Genomic DNA, 16,619 nt, shown 5'->3' on the forward strand with positions numbered 1-16,619 from the left:
TGCCTCCAGATTTGGCTAAAAATAATCTTTCTTTCAAATTGAACTTTGATCATATTATGAACATTAGAATATGAATTTTTGTTTCTAACATATCTTAAAAGTTCCAAATCAAGAAAAAAAGATGACCGCGTCTAGTCGGGAATCGAACCCCGGACCAAAGGTTTTAGCCTTCCATTTTGTGTCCGCTGTGTATCTTCTAAATCCCTCGAAGAAATTCTATAAAACTTGGGTCAAATGATCACCTCATCAATACAATGTGCAGAACCCATGAGTCAGCTATGCCGGCTCAAGGTCAAGGTCACAACTTAGGGTTAAAGGTTTGAGTCTTCCATTTTGTGTTCGCTCTGTATCTCCTAAACCCCTTGAATGATTTTCATCAAACTTGGGTCAAATGATCACCTCATCAAGGCAATATGCAGAACTTATGAGTCAGCCATGTTGGCTCAAGGTCAAGTCACAACTCGGAGTCAAAAGTTTGAGCCTTCCATTTTGTGTCCGCTCTGTATCTCCTTATCCCCTTGAAGGAGTCGTATGAAACTTGGGTCTAATGATCACCTTAACAAGACAATGTACAGAACGCATGAGTCGGCCATGTTGGCTCAAGGTCAAGGTCACAACTCAATGTCAGAAGTTTTAGCCTTTCCATTTCGTGTCCGCTCTTTATCTCCTAAATCCTAAATAGAAATGGTCTCCGTCCGTCCTTCCGTCCGTCAGTCCGTAACACTTCGTGTCCGCTCCATATCTCCTAAACCCCTTGAAGAATTTTCATGAAACTTGGGTCAAATGATCACCTCATCAAGAAATGTGAAGAACTTATGAGTCTGCCTGGTCGGCTTAAGGTCAAGGTCACAACTCATGGTCAAAGGTTTTAGCCTTCCATTTTGTGTCCGCTCTGTATCTTCTAAACCCCTCGAAGGAATTTTATGAAACTTAGGTCAAATGATCACCTCATCAAGACCATGTGCAGAACTTATTAGTCAGCCATGCCGACTCAAGGTCAAGTCACAACTTAGGGTCAAAGGTTTGAGCCTTCCATCTTGTGTCCACTCTGTATCTCCTAAACTCCTTGAAGGATTTTCATCAAATGCTCACCTAATCAAGAACTCATGAGTCAGCCATGTCAACTCAAGGTAAAGGTCACAACTCAAGGTCAAAGGTTTGAGTTATGTATCTTTTATCGCCATCCTGTCGTGCTGATCGAAACATGTCTCTGTTAAGGTCGCTGACTTTGAATCACTTGCCCCTCGCCGATGTGCGTTTCGGGCCTCGCTAAGGGCGTTGAATTATTCATGTGAGGAATCCAACCAGCTAGTCTGTGGTTCTACCCAGGTGTCCTGTCATGATGAAATAATGTTTGGAGGATTATTCTAATCAATAGATTCTTTTGATTTTTTTATCAATCTGAGGCTTTTCAAGTCAGGCAAACTGAAAATCTGAAGGCTATTTTGAAATTAAGCACGTTACAACCGACAAAAGTTCTATTTGTGGAGGGAAAAATAAAATACCTATATTACATTTACTTATTCTCTGCCTGGAGTTTATTTTTAATGTACAGAGAGATGTAAAATTTCAGCAACGACTAGCTTTTTTAAAGAACACACATGCGCACAATGACGTGTGTAACTTTATTTGTCATTCTACAAAAAAAAAAAGAAATATGTACAAAATTATAAATCTATCTATTTGTAGATATTCTTAGATAATCTCTAACTGTCCATTGTTCCTCGTGTTTCGTGCAGTTACGTTGAGAACGGGAGAATTACAAGGCTAACTCCATTTTCATTCGACGTTTCGACTATTTATTAAGTCTTCATCAGGAAGTCAACAAATATGATATGAAACAAGCAATGTCATGCAGTTACGTTGGTGTTTCTACATTTACCTAAGAGAAGTATCATTGAAACTATTCATTGTTGGTGTCCGTGCAATTCCTAAACTATATAGAGGATTTTCAGTTTACTTAAAAAAATATTTTAAGGAAAGACACGTTACGGAATGTCTACGCACAGAAGGTGGATTAGTTTGTATTCCCCCCCCCCCCCCCCCCACCCCCCACCCCTACACACTAGCGATCTGTAAGTGGTTTACAGGACCAGTAGGTAATTATTATTATGACGTAGTGACTGAAGTTTTATTTTGACCTAGTATACAGCTTTCAAAAGGAATCCGAACTGGACAAAACTTAATATACAATACACTTACTGTGATTTTAAGTGTTACATTTTAAGTGTTACATTGTATGGTATGAGTATTATATTTATCTAGTCCCTTGTAATTCTATATAGAATGGCCATTTACTTGTATGATATGTGTAATTTCTATGTTTGTATATGTGTATAAAATGTAATAGACTCAAATAAATAAATAAATAAATACTAAATAGTATGCTAGTGTACCTTTTTTCTGAAAACACAAAATACAACAAAGTGTGTGACAAATATAGCATAATTGTCAATTCTGACCGCGGGCTAAACTGTTCATTCAATCAAGGATCTATTATGAAATATATAATCAGAGTACTAACTGTATTCAACGCAATCATGTTGTATTGCTGTCTGATGCGTGTCCAGGTGGTCCACCCCGTTCTCTTTGGAGGCCCGTCTATGCGAGAATCGTATTTCGGAATAAAATTTGAATGCAGACAGTAACTCAATGAATAAAAGTAAAATTACTAGTTTCACAACGGAAGTGATTAAATCATTTATTTAAAACTTTTGCTAATAAATCTCACCCAATCTACGATGGTTACACCCTTATATTTATGATTCTTTATACCATATCTTATAAATAACATTGAACTATATTCATTGAATAGTCAGTTCCAGTTACACTCAAACGGATGGCAAAAACTAGAAAGAGTATGTTTGCATTGCCCACATGCTTGTGTTGCAATACGCTTGAATACAACACTACATTGCATGCCAAAAGTGCTGATTCCCTCCCTTTGATCTGGAAATCTATTTTAGTTACAGCGATACCAGAAAGTATGAAAACCACTTTGGAAGAATTATATAGATACAGAGGCCTGTAAGCACATACATCCTTAAAATTGCTAAAATGTGAAATCTATTTTAGTTACAGCGATACCAGAAAGTATGAAAACCACTTTGGAAGCATTATATAGATACAGAGGCCTGTAAGCACATACATCCTTAAAATTGCTAAAATGTGAAAATAAAATATACAAAGAAATATTAAGACTATGCAGTTTTCCGAACTAGCTCATTCACAAAAATACGATTTCATTGGTAATTCAGTTTGAAAAAGACCCAGTGCATGCAAATGTTTCTCTGTGGTACAAGCACATGTTAAAAGACGAGCGATGCAGTAAAATTGGTCCCGACGTGACAGTTGCTGCACATTCGCTATTCCCGTGACTCCCGTGGTCTTTATCATTGTATGTTCTGAAAAAGAAAGTTATTTTATGACGGAAAATTTTGAATAACATTGTCAAAAAACATAACTTCTTTAATTTGCCTAGAAATATGATATGGAGTAAATAAGAAATGCTTGGCAAAACGGACCGTCGGAAATGTCTGGCGAATTTCAAATCATGGAGAAATTATAAGAAGGAAAACGGTAAGTAAAATGCAAGTCGTGGTCACAACCAAGACTGCTGATTTTTTTTTTTGTACTAAGGCGGTAATAAAAACATATCTTAGTTAACAGTATCAACCGTGTACCCGATATTTAGTTCAATGTATTCCATGTGCAAGTATATCCCAGAACAGTCAATCATATAGTGCTGGGGAAAAATGTGTGTTTTCTTTTGCGATCAAGATTGCCGATCTCCGCTACTGCATGTTGTTGATGACCATTACAATGCTGGTCACATGGCGACTTTCCAGCTTAAAGGTGAAAGGAGGCGACTTTCCAGCTTAAAGGTGAAAGGAATGTCTAGGCGCTGGGATGGAGGATCGGGGTTAGTACCACCAATATGCCACACAACATAACTGGATAGGTCGGCTGCAAACAGTAGGTCGCATTAATATGACTAAACATTCTGTGAAACATAACTCAGTATCCTGTCAGCTATTGACAGCATCCCGTCAGATGTATGTAGAAACCCCTGAATCTGAAATATAAGTACACAATTAACCGGCTCTTTCTATATTTTCAGTTAAAACTAAACTCGAAAAATACTTCGATCCGGGCCTCACATGTCCAGTATAAAAGCACGTTTTTCCCGCGCCGACTTTCACACTTTGTGTTCAGTTCTAATCGATCATTTGCTTGTATACTTACAGGTACACGATGGCGCTTAGACGAGTTTTTGGTTTTGTGAGTGTTGTGTTGGCGAAGATGCGACTGTGGTTTGGTTCTGGAGTGGCGGCAGAGGCAGCGGAGGTAGCAGCGGAGGCCGGGGACCTTGCGGGAGGGGGTAAGTTATGTTTTTTATCATTAATTTATAGGCAGCAATTTTGATAATAAAAAGGTCAAAATTGCTGCCTATAACACCTATGTCCGCCCTCAACTTGAGTACTGTTCAAGCGTCTGGCATCCTTGGCAAAAAACCCTCACTAGCAAAGTCGAAAATGTCCAAAGGTCAGCTGCTAGGTACGTCATGTATGACTACAGTTACACCAGTAGTGTTACACAAATGCTGAAAACCTTAGAATGGAATACACTCCAATATAGAAGGTTACACAATTCATTAGTAATGTTTTATAAAATAAGGACCCAGGCAGTTGCAGTCGACCAATCTCATCTTATTCCAACTAGAAACCTAAATTACTTAATCCCCATGTCTCACACTCAGTACTTTTCTAACTCCTACTTCCCTAGGACCATCCGACTCTGGAACTCTCTACCAACTTATGTTAAATCTAGCCCCAGTCTCAGTATCTTTAGAGAGAGGCTGGCGGTGGTCAGTATGTAATTCTGTTGCCTCTGTCCCATTTTAACTGTAGCATACTGTCTTTTTTAGCTTTTATTCTTTTAACATTGTTACATATCAGTTCTTTAACAACTGTTTCTCTGACAGCGCCGCCCAGTGATAGTCGGAAATCGACGGTTGGGTGAAAGATGTAGATGTAGATGTAGAATTTCATGCATGTTTTTACAGGGTATTTCAGTGAAATTGACCTCTAATGAGAAAAAAAAATGAAATTAACTGTGTGTAACTCTTTCGTCAGAGTGTACCAGTTATTATGTGTACTAATGGCTCATTGTCAAAGGGGAGAAAAGAACTTCAAAATCACTTTTTGGTATTTTTTCACAGAAAGATTATCATTGGAATAAATTTAATGATGTGCCTCATGAACCTGTACTGTGCCTCTAGATACGTTATTTCGTGGGTGTTAAATGTACCACTTTACTTATGGAGTAAATAGAGAAAAATTTTAATGATAACAATTATTGATTTTGATAACCATCAGGGGGGCCTCCATGGCCGAGTGGTTAAGGTCGCTGACTTCAAATCACTTGCCCCTCATCGATGTGGGTTTGAGCCTCACTCAGGGCGTTGAATTCTTCATGTGAGGAAGCCATCCAGCTGGCTTACGGAAGGCCGGTGGTTCTACCCAGGTGCCCGCTCGTGATGAAATAAAGGACGGAGGGGCACCTGGGGTCTTCCTCCACCATTAAAGCTGGAAAGTCGCCATATGACCTCTCATGTGTCGGTGCGACGTTAAATCTAACAAAAAAAAAAAAAAATATATATATATATATATATATATATATATATATATATGATAACCATCAGATTCTGAGGTATTTGCAATCTTTATTTTTTAGTGGGAGGTTAGCCAGGGATGGATAAATTAATCTAAAATACTTTGCTTATTAATCTTAATAGCAGGAATTATTCTTATCCAACATAATGAAAAACTAAGAAAAAAGTAGCCATTTGTAAAAATTAATTCTATATGCAAATTTCTGTGAGACTGCAGAATGATAAAGCATATCATGCTTAAGGTAGTTCTGCACATTTGAAACACTGGGATGATGGTGTAAGGTCATTTATTTAAGTAAAACAGAATATGTAAAACCTGATCACACACACAGAAACAAAAAATCATTTTATGGAATAATGGCAAACTATTCAGTAATCCGTTAAAATGGCAATGTAGGTATAATCTTTCTGGAGATAAGATATGATATAAAGAAGGTTTACACATTAAATTGTTCTTATAAATAGCTTAAAATATGTGAATTTCTTTAGGTATGGGTAAATATCTACATGTTACATCTACATGTTACTTCCAACAATCATTAGCGATTATGACTGGAATATATCAAAAACAAGCACACAGATCTAAACAGTTTCATTTATCATATTATAGACCATGTATTTTTTACAACTGTGGAAATTTCATTGAAATATATATACATGTATATTGTACTAGATTTTCTACAAATGAAAATGTTAACAAATTTGTAATTTTTCTATAGACTCACATTATGAAAACTTGTATTAGGTCCAATTTTCAGCTCATCTGATTTTTTGAAAAAAAAAAGATGAGTTATTGTCATCACTTGATCGGCGTCTGCATCTGGGTCAGCGTTGCCTGGTTAAGTTTAATGTTTAGGTCAGCTTTTCTCCTAAAGGCATACACGCACTAAATAGAAAAATGGCACAAAAAAAATGGTAGTCGCAATAATGGCAGATACAAATAGTCCTCAGTTTTTTTGCTCTGTAGAGCTATTTTCCTTATTTTCTTTGCATTATTTTGCTAAAACCACATGACAGATCTATGCTTGACAATCATGTAGGTAGCATTTTCATAATGAAATAACATGACAAAATTTTTCATGGAAACTTAGATCATACACCACCAGTATAATTAAAGCTGGGGTCTCATTTTTTAGCTGATTTTGCAGTTTTTGTGTTTGACTGAAATTATTTTTCTTGCATCAAACATGACCCCCACTTTTCTTCTGATTTTTATTTAGCACTAACAATATTCAAATATATTCAAATAAAGAAAATGTAGGTTACAGACATTTAAAATGGGTCCTGATGTGTGTTGCGGCCAGTGGAAATAGGTCAGTTTTATATAGAATAAAGAACAACAACTATTTAGTGTGTTATAACCTATAAGATGACATTGGTGAAAATTGAAATCTGACCAGATGATGGTGGACATGGGCTGCTTTGATTTAAGAATTTGATAGAAAATGACAAATTTATTGCAATTTTGTTGAAAATGAGGATAAAACCCAAAAATATCACATTTTCACTGTTTTGAGTGTATTTTTTTTCAAAAACTACAGATTTATAGTATGATGATTGCTAATTTATGGCCATCAGAGGTAAAAATGAACATATTTAATGGTTTAAATGTGTAATTTGTTTGTAGATCAGAGTAGAAAATGTCAAAACAGGGCAAAACAAGGCTGCATTTAGGGTAACTGCTTCAAAATTATGTTGCAACAGATATTTTTGACAAAATCTGATGCTTTTTCTTCTGGTACTGAAAATGCCATAAAACCTTAGAAACTGTTGATATCAAGCTAAAACCTTGTATTTTGTCATGCATTTAGATTTCTTGCACATTTCAAATGAAACTGGCACAGTGTCAGAGAAAAAAAAATTCTTATAAACTATCAAAGCTATTGCTTTAAAACTTGCAACATTTGTTCACCATCACTAGCTGACTCTTTACAGCAAGAAACATAACTCCATCCAGCTTATTATGGAAGAATTATGGCCCCTTTGGACTTAGAAAATATCAGATTTCTTGGGTAAGTTTTATGTTTAGGTCAATTTTTCTCCTAAACTATCAAAGCTATTGATTTAAAACTTGCAACACCTGTTTAACATCAAAAGCTGACTCTGTACAGCAAGAAACATAACTCCATCCTGCTTTTTGCAAGAATTATGGCCCTTTTGGACTTAGGAAATATCAGATTTCTTGGTTAAGATTTGCGTTTAGGTCAACTTTTCTCCTTTATGGTCAAAGCTATTGCTTTAAAACTTGGAGCAATTATTTGCCATTAAAAGCTGACACTGCACAGCAAGTACTGTTTTGCATTGCATTTTGCATTGAATTATGGACCCTTTTGGAATGGTCTAGCTATTCTACTCAACCTGGTGTCGGCATCGGTGTCTGCGTCACACCTTGGTTGAAGTTTTGCATGCAAGTACATACAGCTATCATTTAAAGGCATATAGATTTGAAACTTATTTTTTCATTTTCTAGATTAATTACCATCCTCACTGGATCAAGTCCCATAACTCTGACATCTATTTTGGGCAAATTATGTCCCTTTTTGGACTTAGAAAATTCTGTTTAAAGTTTTGTGTGCAAGTTACTATCTGCAAAACAAATGCAGATATTAAGTTGAACCGTCACATGTGTCTTCGGGGTTATAAAACTAGTTGAAAGCATCAAGTCTCATAACTCTGACATGCATTTTGGTCAAATTATGTCTCCTTTTGAACTTAAAACTCTTTAGATATTTTAACATTTTGGGTAATATTTTTCTGCTTCTGAGACAATACTTCGAATAGTCGAGCATTGGCTGTCTTATGGACAGCTCTTGTTTTGTTTAGGTCCTCCTTTTCTCAAAATCTATGGGCTACAGCTTTGAAATTTTGCACACTTATATGTCATCATCAGATGACTTAGTAGGCCAAGAACCATAACTTTGGTTTGCATTTTGTAAACATTATGGCCTATTTTGTACTTAGAAAATTTGAGTTTCTTGGTTAAATTTTTTGTTTATATATATCTATAGGTCCACCTTTCTCAAAAACTATAAGAGCTACAACTTTGAAACTTTGCACACTTGATTATCATCATTAGTAGACTATGTAGGCCAAGAACTATAACTCTAACCTGCATTTTGTTTGATTTAAGGTCCTTTTTGTACTTAGAAATTCTGAACTAGAACTCTTTTCTTAAATACTGACCAGCACTTGCAGACGAGTGATGGCACCTGTAGGCGGTGTTCTTGTTTTCATTACATGTAAAATTGTTTTTGATATAAACTCATCTTAATTAAGATATGGTTGATTACATTTGAAACACATTCATGTCCTTTGAGTGTTTGGCATGGCTCATGTGCTTCTAACACGCCCATGTAATTCCTACCAAAATGGAAATTACTAAGCCGCTATTGATATCCATGTTTAAACTGATTCAGTATTGAATACTTTCGACCTAATACTTTTTAATCACAAAACTGTCAACTTGTGGCAATGCAAAAATCTTTCCATAGCACTGATTCATTTCAAATCCAATGTTGAAAATGCTGTAGTTAATTTTGACTTGCATTTTGCAGTTTTTAGCTTGACTATTTAAAGATAAGGAGAGCTAATACTCAGCCTGGCGTTGGTGTCAACGTTAGCATAGGATCGTCACATTTTGATTAAAATTTTTCGTACTAATCCAAATTTTGACAAAACCTGTTGACACATAGTTTTGAAACTTTCAACACTTGTGTGCCATCACCATGTCCAGTTTTAGGTAAGAGTTCATGATTCCATAAGGATTTTGTCTGCATTATGGCCCCTTTTAACCTACATATTTCGTATTAGTCAAGGCAACTTTTGTTTTCTTTGTTACTATTGCTTATATCTTACTGTAACTTCAAAGAAACATTGTCCAGCATACAAACAAAGCATATGCAGGGGCTGGGCTCATGTTACATAAGATCAAGGTCACCATGGTATTATACTTTGGTCATTTTTAAAGCAACCTTTATTTTTCTGTCATATCATTGTTGCTATTGCTTATATCTTACTGAAAGTCCACAGAAACATTGTCCAGCATACAAACAAAGTATGTGCAAGGGCTGGGCTCATTATACCCAAGGTCAAGGTCACCAAGATGTTAATAATACCTAGGTTATTTTTTAAGGCATCCTTTGTTTTTCTATAATATCTTTGTTGCTTTTGCTTATATCTTACTGTAAGTTCACATAAATATTGTCCAGTATACAAACAAAGTATATGCAGGGGCTGGACCCATTTTACATAAGATCAAGGTCAAGGTCACCAAGGTGTTGTACTTGGGCTATTTTTAAGATTAAAGTTTTTCGGCAACCTCTGTTTTTCTGTCATATCTTTGTTACTATTGCTTATATATTACTGTAGTTCACATAAACATTGTCCATTATACAAACAAAGTATATGCAGGGACTGGGCCCATTATACCCAAGGTCAAGGTCACCAAGATGTTATACTTGGAATTAATTTTATGTTAAATTTTTTCGAAAGCTTTGTTTATAGACATATCTTTGGTACTTTAAAAGATAATGACTTGCAATTAAATATATTTCTTTATAATCATCATCTGCATGTGTGGTTACAATCCCCATATAGCCAATTGTATTATTGACAGAATTACCGGTATGCCACTTTCATACTTAAAGCTTTTTGGAAATCTTCGCTTTCTTGATATAACTTTAGTACAATATAAGATTAAGACTTGAAACTTAAAGTGTATCTTTATCATCATCATTTGCAGTTTGGTTACAATCCCTATAACTCTAATTTGTATTTTTACTAAATTATGCCCCTTTCATACTTGAATTATTTGACAAATTTCGTTTTCTGGATATATCATATGTACTGTATAAGATAATGACTTGAAACTCAAAATATATCTTTACCATCATCATCTGCATGTGTGGTAACAATCCCAAAAACTCTGATTGGTGTTTTTGATAGAATTATGAAAGAAATATGCCGCTTGGAGTATCTTCCTTTTAACTCTTACTGAGACATATGTTCATATTCCTGTCAAATCGCCAAATAGTGGAGCGCGCTGTCTTATGGACAGTCCTTGTTTTGTTGAATTTACAGATTTTATTATATACGTATTTGATATTATAGTCATATTTGTAATATTATATCATTACAATAATTGGTACAAATGAAAAAAAAAATCTTGTTTCATATTTACTTTTGTGAACTTTTTTCAAAGAAAAATACCCATAGTGAAGAATTTTTTTTTCTTATTTTGATAAAACTGTTTCATAGACTTTTTTCCCTGTTTCTGGCTTGACTATTCAAAGAATAGTCTAACTATTCTACTTACCTTATTTATTCTTTTTCTAGGTCAATTACCAACCTCACTGGGTCAAGTTCCATAACTCTAACATGTATTTTGAGCAAATTATGCCCCCTTTCGGACTTAGAAAATTTTGGTTAAAGTTTTACATGCAAGTTACTATCTCCAAAACTAATGCAGATATTGAATTGAAACTTCACATGTCTTCAGGGTTATAAAACTAGTTGATAGCACCAAGTCCCATAACTCTGACCTTCATTTTGGCCAAATTATGCCCCCTTTTGGACTTAGAAAATTCTGGTTAAAGTTTTGCGTGCAAGTACATACAGCTATTACTAAAAGGCATATAGATTTGAAACTTATTTTTTCTTTTTCTAGATCAATTACCTACCTCACTGGATCAAGTCCCATAACTCTGACATGTATTTTGGGCAAATTATGCCCCCTTTTGGACTTAGAAAATTCTGGTTAAAGTTTTACATGCAAGTTACTATCTCCAAAACTAATGCAGATATTGAATTGAAACTTCACATGTGTCTTCGGGGTTATAAAACTAGTTTATAGCACCAAGTCCCATAACTCTGACCTTCATTTTGGCCAAATTATGCCCCCTTTTGGACTTAGAAAATTCTGGTTAAAGTTTTGCGTGCAAGTACATACAGCTATTACTAAAAGGCATATAGATTTGAAACTTATTTTTTCTTTTTCTAGATCAATTACCTACCTCACTGGGTCAAGTCCCATAACTCTGACATGTATTTTGGGCAAATTATGCCCCCTTTTGGACTTTAGAAAATCCTGGTTAAAGTTTTACATGCAAGTTACTATCTCCAAAACTAATGCAGATATTGAATTGAAACTTTACATGTGTCTTTGGGGTTATAAAACTAGTTTATAGCACCAAGTCCCATAACTCTGACCTTTATTTTGGCCAAATTATGCCCCCTTTTGGACTTAGAAAATTCTGGTTAAAGTTTTGCATGCAAGTACATACAGCTATTACTAAAAGACATATAGATTTGAAACTTATTTTTTCTTTCTCTAGATCAATTACCTACCTCACTGGGTCAAGTCCCATAACTCTGACATGTATTTTGGGCAAATTATGCCCCCTTTTGTACTTAGAAAATTCAGGTTAAAGTTTTGCGTGCAAGTACATACAGCTATTACCAAAAGGCATATAGCTTTGAATCTTATTTATTCCTTTTCTAGGTCAATTACCAGCCTCACTAGGTCAAGTTCCATAACTCTTAACATGTATTTTGAACAAATTATGCCCCCTTTTGGACTTAGAAAATTCTGGTTAAAGTTTACATGCAAGTTACTATCTCCAAAACTAATACAGATATTGAATTGAAACCTAACATGTTTCTTCGGGGTTATAAAACTAGTTGATAGCATCAAGTCCCATAACTCTGATATGTATTTTGGTCAAATTATGTCCCCTTTCAAACTTAAAACTCTTTTGATATTTAACATTTTGGGTAATAATTTCCTGCTTCTGTGACAATATTTCGAATAGTCGAGCTTGGCTGTCTTATGGACAGCTCTTGTTCTTGGGTATAATTAACTTTATTGTGAACATAAAAATGGCTGAAAATGGGTGGGTCACCAGGCTACATTTTATGTTAAGATTGCTTGAATACAACACCTGTTCAGACGAAAAGTGGCACGAACCTGACCAAACTGATTAGATGTAATCTGCTTAAAGTTAAAAAAAGTTTAAAAATTCTTAATTCTTTCTATAACTGAATACTAAATAATCTAAAAGGAGATATTGTTTTATCAATACAAAGTTAATTGTCTATGATTATATAAACAACACTGTCTTTGTAATTAAATGCGCTGTCAAAACACAGCCAAAAAAATGGCATGATTCCATGTCAATACAACATAAACCAGTATCAACATTCAATTACTGATAAAACTTATTAAAATTGTTATTCTATTCAAGATTCCTCATATTTAAGATTGTCTCTCATATGTTTCAACAAATGCTGACTTCACTTCAATTTCACATATAGTGCCGGCTGCGCAGAAAGATTGCGCATAAAAAAGTATAGAAATTCCCTTTAAAGGTCCAAAATTTGCTATTTTGGCTTTTGCCATATAGAGACTTCATTAATGGTTTTATTTGATACAAACTTGCAAAATAACTTCAACAACAATAAATCTTGGATTCCATGACGAATCTGTCAGATCCAATCATAGGTTCCTGAGTTATTTTATATCTGATTACCTCCCCTGATTGCAATCAAAATGGATTTATATCAGTAAGTACTTATAGGACTCATTTGAAATTTCATTATTTTCATTAGCTGGACTGAGACAATCAGGGAAGATAACTATGGACTCATTTTATGTCAAATTACCTCCCTTTATTTCAAATTATAATGGGTATATCTCCGTAACTAATGAAGATACTGATCTGAAATTTCATTTGTGTCAACAGATGGACTTGGACAATCAGTGAAGATACATATTGACTGAATTTAAAACAAATTACCTTCCTTTAAATTTATCTAAATGAATACACCTTAGCAGCTTCTAATGAGATTGGTTTTAAACGTTATTTATGTCTTCCATGGTAAGAAATAGTCATGTTAGATAACACTTGATTGAACATTTATCTATATGAATACTTTTCTCATATATTGTTGTATAGGCTTGTACTTGTATCTTCCACATGCGAATACCAATGCATGATAACCTCCCTTGATTTTTAGCTCGACTATACGAAGTATAAGGAGAGCTCTCCTACTCGACCCGGCGTCGGCGTCTTTCCGCGTCCCCACCTTGGTAAAAGGTTTTTAACACTTTCTCTTTTTTCATCATATTTCTGTATTTACTAGATGGATTTGATTCAAACTTGAAATACTTATTCCTCATCATCGTCCACATCATCTGACATAAGGGCCATAATTCTGGCACCAATATTTCATGAATTATCCCCCCTTCTCACTTAGATTTTCAGGTTAAAGTTTTGATGCACTTTCACTCTATCTCTGTTTTTACTGAATGGATTTGATTCAGACTTAAAATAGTTGTTCAACATCATCACCCACATCAAATGACACAAGGTGCATAACTCTGGCACCATTTTTATGCCCCCAAAGGGAGGCATATAGTTTTTGAACCGTCTGTCCGTCTGTCCGTCTGTCGGTCCGTTGGTCTGTCAGTCTGTCAGTCTGTCGGTCTGTCAGTCTGTCCGCAATTTTCGTGTCCGGTCCATATCTTTGTCATCGATAGATGGATTTTCAAATAACTTGGCATGAATGTGTACCACAGTAAGACGACGTGTCGCGCGCAAGACCCAGGTCCGTAGCTCAAAGGTCAAGGTCACACTTAGACATTAAAGGATAGTGCATTGATGGGCGTGTCCGGTCCATATCTTTGTCATCCATGGATGGATTTTCAAATAACTTGGCATGAATGTGTACTACAGTAAGACGACGTGTCGTGCGCAAGACCCAGGTCTGTAGCTCAAAGGTCAAGTTCACACTTAGACTTTAAAGGATAGTGCATTGATGGGCGTGTCCGGTCCATATCTTTGTCATCCATGGATGGATTTTCAAATAACTTGGCATGAATGTGTACCACAGTAAGACGATGTGTCGCGCGCAAGACCCAGGTCTGTAGCTCAAAGGTCAAGGTCACACTTAGACGTTAAAGGATAGTGCATTGATGGGCGTGTCCGGTCCATATCTTTGTCATCCATGGATGGATTTTCAAATAACTTGGCATGAATGTGTACCACAGTAAGACGACGTGTCGCGCGCAAGACCCAGGTCCGTAGCTCAAAGGTCAAGGTCACACTTAGACATTAAAGGATAGTGCATTGATGGGCGTGTCCGGTCCATATCTTTGTCATCCATGGATGGATTTTCAAATAACTTGGCATGAATGTGTACTACAGTAAGACGACGTGTCGTGCGCAAGACCCAGGTCTGTAGCTCAAAGGTCAAGTTCACACTTAGACTTTAAAGGATAGTGCATTGATGGGCGTGTCCGGTCCATATCTTTGTCATCCATGGATGGATTTTCAAATAACTTGGCATGAATGTGTACCACAGTAAGACGATGTGTCGCGCGCAAGACCCAGGTCTGTAGCTCAAAGGTCAAGGTCACACTTAGCCGTTAAAGGATAGTGCATTGATGGGCGTGTCCGGTCCATATCTTTGTCATCCATGGATGGATTTTCAAATAACTTGGCATGAATGTGTACCACAGTAAGACGACGTGTCATGCGCAAGACCCAGGTCCATAGCTCAAAGGTCAAGGTCACACTTAGACGTTAAAGGTCATTTTTCATGATAGTGCATTGATGGGCGTGTCCGGTCCATATCTTTGTCATTCATGCATGGATTTTAAAATAACTACGCATGAATGTGTGACACAGTAAGACGACGTGTCGCACGCAAGATCCAGCTCCGTAGGTCAAAGTCCTAAACTCTAACATCGGCCATAACTATTCATTCAAAGTGCCATCGGGGGCATGTGTCATCCTATGGAGACAGCTCTTGTTTCATGAATTATTCCCCCTTTTTACTTAAAATTTCAGGTTAAAGTTTTGGTGCACTTTCACACTACCTCTGTTATTACTGAATGGATTTGATTCAAACTTAAACAATTGTTCAACATCATTACCCTTTTCATATGACACAAGGTGCATAACTCTGGCACCAATTTTTCATTAATTATTCCCCCTTTTTACTTAGAATTTTAGGTTAAAGTTTTGATGCACTTTCACTCTGTCTCTGTTATTACTGAATGGATTTGATTCAAACTTAAAATAGTTGTTCAGCATCATCACCCACACCATATGACACAAGGTGCATAACTCTGGCACCAGTATTTAATGAATTATGCCCCTTTTTGCTTAGGATACACTTATATAGTGTTTTGATACATTTTATCTTTACCTCTCTTATTACTTTAAGTTGATATTTTTGACATAGACTCAGGCTTTTGTGCAATATCTTCATCCACAACTGGAGTCATTAAACACTCCAGTGACAGCTCTAGTTTCCTCAGATGTGCCCAGTTTCACTATCCAGCATCAAAATAGTCGAGCGCGCTGTCTCCTGTGACAGCTCTTGTAATAAAAATGGATTTATCTCGGTAAATATTTATAAATATTTATAGAACTCATTTGAAATTTCATTTTTGTCTTTAGTTTGACAGACGCAATCAGGGTAGATAGCTATGGACTGATTTTATGTCAAATTACCTCCCTTTGTTTCAAATTAAAATGGATGTATCTTAGTAACCAATGAAGATACTGATTTGAAATGTCTTTTATGCCATCAGATGGACTCAGTCAATCAGGGTAGATAACTTTTGACTGAATTTATGACAATTACCTCTCTTTATTTTAGGTAAATGAAAATATCTCAGCAGCATCTAATGAGATTGGTTTTAAATGTTATTTAAGTCTTCCTGGGTAAGGAATAGCCATGTTAGTACAAAAATGCAGCATTTGAGACTACAACCCTCAAACTTGGTATGGAAATTGGCCGTGACTAGGTCAAAAGGGAGTGTTACAAGAAAATATTTATCCTGATGATATTTAATGTGTATGCCTCTGACTTATGCTCTATGTCAAAACTTGATCATATCAATTTGAGCAATGGTACTCAGTTGAGCAATATAGGGTCA

The sequence above is a fragment of the Mercenaria mercenaria genome, chromosome 15 (genome assembly GCF_021730395.1).
Source record: "Mercenaria mercenaria strain notata chromosome 15, MADL_Memer_1, whole genome shotgun sequence".
In the NCBI taxonomy this organism is placed as follows: domain Eukaryota; kingdom Metazoa; phylum Mollusca; class Bivalvia; order Venerida; family Veneridae; genus Mercenaria; species Mercenaria mercenaria.